The following is a 5399-nucleotide window of genomic DNA, read 5'->3' on the forward strand; positions in this document are numbered from 1 at the left end:
ATATATAAATGACAATTTTTCATTTCATAAGTATTTGGTAACATTGCCTTTAAACTGTACGATTGGGGTCAAATGTTTTGGATATCCTTCCACAAGCTCTTCACAATCATTAGCAAGAATTTTGGCCCATTTCTCCTGACAGAACTGGTGTGACTCAGCCAAGTTTGTAGGGCACCTTTCTCGCACATGCCTTTTCAGATCTGCCCGTAAATGTTCAATATGATTGAGATCAGGGTTTTGCAATTCCCTGTCCAAAACATTTACTTTGCTATCATTTCGCCACTTAATAACCACTTGGTGATATGCTTCAGGTCATTGTCCTTTTGTGTCAGTATTTCCAGATCATGTTCTTTGCTCATCATGCCATCTACTTTGTGAATTGTACCAGTCCCTTTTGCAGTGAAACAAACCCACAAAATTATGCTGCCAGCCCCATATTTCAAAGTTGTGATGGTGTTCTCAGGCTTGCAAGTTTCCCTCTTTTTCCTCCAAACGCAACGATGCTCTTTATGGCCAGACAGTTCAATGCCCGTTTCATCAGACCACAGCACACGTCTACAAAAATTAAGGTCTTTGTGCTTGTGTGCATTTACAAACGGTAATTTGGCTTTTTTCTAATGTTTCTTTTGGAGTAATGGCTTCTTCCTGGCAGAGTGCTCTTACAGCCCATGTCGGTTCAATGCTTGTTTCACTGTGAGTAATGAGCCATATCTTCACAAGAGGTAATTTCTTTTGGTCTTTTGGTTTTGTTCTTGGGTTGATATTCACATTTCAGACCAAAGCACTTTCATCTCTGGGACGCAGAACCCATCTCCTTCCTGAGTGGTATGATGGCTCGACATTCCCATGGTGTTTATACATCATTGTTTGAAAAGATGAACGTGGCACCCTCAGGCATCTGGAAATTGCACCCCAGATAAACCAAACTTGTGCAAGTCCACAATTCTCTTCCTGATATCTTGGCAAATTTATTTAGACTTTTCCATGATATTACACAAAGAAGTAGTGTGTTCCAGCTGTGCCAAGTTGAAATACATCCACAGGTTTATTACATGTATTCACATCCTTCTTAAAAGTATAAAAAGTAACAAGATTGAATACAGTGAGTCTCACTTATTCCAATTGTTTTTTTACATTTACATATTATATTTTTACACATGTGCTCGAACCATTTCTTAGAAAATTAAGTATATCTAAAAATCAAACGTGGGTGTGGAATTCCCAATGGTGAGGGGAAGGCAAACGCGCACACACACACACAATACATAACACAATACGATAAGGATAAGGTGCATTCCAGTCACCACAAACCTGGCAGCAAAACCCTACAATTGTTGTCAACACAGTGGCCATGATGTTTTCCAGAATTTCCATTCTCCAGCTCCACGGGTTGAGTGTTTTTTTTTTTCTTCTCTGTGGAATTTGTCTGCCTCCAGAAACATCAAACCGGCCTCAAGTAAGCGCAGGGGGGAAACACCCCTCCAAAAAGTAGTGGGCTTTCCTCTTTGCACAGATTCTAATGTTCGCTGTTTCCCACATTGTTGGAATTCAACACTGGCCTGTTTCGTGGTCTCCTTGTAGCTCCTGTCTCTTTATCCTGCTCTTTTTGCTCTTCCAACACAATACACATTCTTCTTCTTCTACTGTACTTACATATTCAGTTTGTTCACTATTTATGGCTTGCTGCAAACCGTGGCTGGAATGAGGGATTTATTTACCCCAATTCCTTCAACCTTTTACCCTCATGAGACCGAAGCTCTTGTTTGGGATGCATTTTTTATTTTCCTTTGCTGTTTGGAATAAGTTGGACCTGAGGTAAAGTTTATGTCAGCAATTATTCAGCATGTTCCCCTCAGGCCACATATGTCAGGACACACATCCCCAGCATGTCTCAAGTGTGATTACATTCAGTACATGCCAAAACCAGCAGTTTTCAAATCTACACCACATTACAGTTAAGACCAAAGTCATCATTCATTCCAAGAATTGAAACATACCCAGCATTTTGATAGTTTTTATTTTGAATTTGAGAATTGTTTATATCGCTGACAATTATTTTGCACCATTCTAAAGGACCTTGGCAACTTTCAGCATATAATAGAGGGTTGTAATCAACTGCACATTTTTAACAGTGAAGTCGAAACTGTTTCCACTGAGGGCCACAAATGGCAAATTTAAAGGATCCATTGACCACTTTGACAATCTAATCTAGATCAGGGGTCACCAACCTTTTTATTTATTTCTTAGCTACTGAGTAATGTGAAGGTCTACCAGTTTGATACACACGTCTGAAATAGTAAATTATGCTCAAATGAACTTTAATTATATCTTATTATTCATAATTATGGTATTCATCTATGTGAAGACACTGATCCTGTTAATGATTTCTCACATTATTGACAATGATACAAGGAAGGAAACAGATAGAAATCAATATGCAGCAGTTTATGTCTATAAATGTCTGCGTTTCCATTTACAAATCACTTACACAACTTTCCCAGGAAATCACAATATCCCATTTTTGATCTACTACTCATGTGGTCCTCAGGGGCTACCTGGTGCCCACGAGCACCATGCTGCTGAGTCTTGACCTATAAGATTTTGGTTGTTAAGCATGCGAAAACCGAATCAATTCAATCTCTTTCAATTTAAAAAAAATTAAAAATAAAAACATGTCTGAATCTCGGTGTTATAGGTGACAATGAAAATACAGTGCACTAGTTATTAGTATTAGTGCGATACGTTGTCAAAATTCAACAGTACACTTTTTCTTGTAGCATGATGACAAGTAGTGGTTTGTCTATATGTGACCTGTGATTAACTGGCAACCAGTCCAAAATCAGCTGGAATAGGCTTCAGCTCCCCCTTAACCCTCGTATGGACAGGGGGGGAGTCAGGGCGTGGCCAGAGGTGGCCGCGGCTAAAACTCAGCCACATCAATGGCTGTGTGCGTTTTTGCCGCACATTTTTGTTTGGTTTGTAAAGCGCCACAAGACACCAAGAAATAACGTGAACATTTCAATTCGTCCCCCACCCCCAACCCCCATTGACCATGAGTTTTCAAGAGACATCAGCAAAACACTGGCCACCCTACTGAATATTCTCTGGCTGCGCCACTGAGCAAGGATAAGCTGTATAGAAAATGGATAGCTGAATGATACCCATTTGACTAACTGAAAATTGAGCTAAGTGTGTACAAAAGGGTTCTTATTCATTTTTTCATACAATTACTAGTTATTATTATTTAATTGTTTTTTTGAAATGCTATACATATTTTTAGCTTTCTACAAATGTCTGTTTTATTAATTAAAGTTGACCTCTTTGGACATTTAAATATGTACGTGTTGAGTGGTTGTTCAGTGCCATTTTAGTGCTATCTATTTATCTAAAAGCTTTCTGTGAATGTATTTAATCTTTATGTATTGTCTTTATTGTTTTACACCAGGGGTGTCAGACTCATTTTTGTCACGGGCCACATTGTAGTTATGGGTTCCCTTGGAGGGCCGTCATGACTGTGAACCCATATAAATGTATGATCACCTCACATTATTACATAATAGTAGTTTTGTAATAAGAAGTCAGTAAAAACTGTTTGTTCAAGTATTATTACATTTATTTTAAAAGGAGTATTAATAACAAAAAATGCTTGCAAAGATCTCATTGTTTTTAAAAGTGAAGACAATTAGCAATTTTGGAATTTTAGCAAGAAACATGATGCTCATGATTTGCTTTCGCGACCCACATAAAATAATGTAGCGTGCCGGATCTGGCCCCCGAGCCATGAGTTTGACACTGCTGCTTTACACAGTTTGAGTGGTGAATCAGGGTTTATTTCCCTGCATGTTGAAAGAGTACAAGTATGCACGTTGAAGGTATTTGAAACTTTAATCTTGAACTGTTAAAATAAACTAGCATTGCTGCAGTCATCAGAAAATCATGGCGACTTTTATTTCATCCCAATTGGCAATTTTTAATTGGCAATAAATGTGATTCTAAGATAGAAAAGTTGTCACAATAGATTATGCTCATGCTCACTTTCACAATATTACTGTACATTGTCACACTGCCTTTGAATACGCTATGGAGATGAGATTTGAAATCAGCAAAGCTAAAATGAATATTTGAACATGTTATGTCACACCTTAGAACTCCTGGTGTCATGTGCACAAAATGGTCATGTGACCTTTCACCTACAGTGTGCTGAATGCTGTACATCTCAAGGATAACGTTAACAAGATGATAAGGCGCATGCAAAATGAGAAGCTCTCCTTGATGTATTTCTCTGTTTTGTTCACATCCTCACGTCCCTCGGCACAGACAGATGGCACAGCTCCAGCTCTGCAGTCGTCTTCATGCGCGCGTCACATTTGACGGGCATCCTGCTGCTGCCCACTTTCAAGGAGGCCGTGTGCTTGCAAAAAGGACTTGTGACAACATAGAAAACTTCGCTATATTGTAGAAGGACGGTTCTTGGGCGAGTGGGGGCAGTGAGTGTGTGGTAGAGAACCAAGAGTGAATGGGATGTACAGTATATGCTGTACTGTGCTTACTACATATAGGAGAGTCAAATTAATGGGAGGTGCTTGTGTGTGTGTGTTTGTGTGTCTCATTTGGTTTACATGTGCATGGTGTGGCCTCTGTGGAGTTGTTTGAGTTTGTTTTTGCTATGTCACAATACATTTTATTGTCAGAGTTTGGCATGAGTCATTCCAATACAGACGTTCAGTGGCATCATTGGTCTCATACTGTACATGGTGCAGTCTCCTTAGTTGATAGATTCAAACAACACATGTTTTGTGTGGCCAACAACATCTGCTGTACACTTTCAACTGAATATTTGATCTCAATATGCTATATCATCTTAACCTAATATTGTCTTTGTCTTCAATGGTGAGGAACTCCCATCAAAGTTTCCCCCTTCTGTTAATACTTTAGGGAATTTTCAAACGTCGGGATGTATGGCTGTAATGCCCCAAGATTTGTTCTCCCTGAAAGAAATGATAGAGTAAGAATATATTAACTACAGAGCAACCTGGCTTTTACGAGGTCTGCATTGATTTTGACTTCATTTTAGGTTTACCATGTTATAGTACATATGTAAATATATGCTTTGCAGCATTCTGTCGACTCAAATTCTACAGCCATGATCATGCACTAAAAAGCAAATTTCAAATTTTTTGACTGCAGGGTTTGGATGCAAATCCATGGGGCATTACGTCAAAAACCATAAACATCATAAAAGAGGAAATAGAAATTAAAATGGAAGCAAAAATGAGGAACGACGGTAAGTCAAGTGCTCACTGATTAGCAAAAGCTTTCTCGGCTGTTGATGTGACAAACAATAACTGTATTCAAGAAGGAACACAAAAATGGCAAGTGCAATGAAAAATAAAAAGCCA

Source organism: Phyllopteryx taeniolatus, chromosome 7 (assembly GCF_024500385.1).
Source record: "Phyllopteryx taeniolatus isolate TA_2022b chromosome 7, UOR_Ptae_1.2, whole genome shotgun sequence".
Classification (NCBI taxonomy): domain Eukaryota; kingdom Metazoa; phylum Chordata; class Actinopteri; order Syngnathiformes; family Syngnathidae; genus Phyllopteryx; species Phyllopteryx taeniolatus.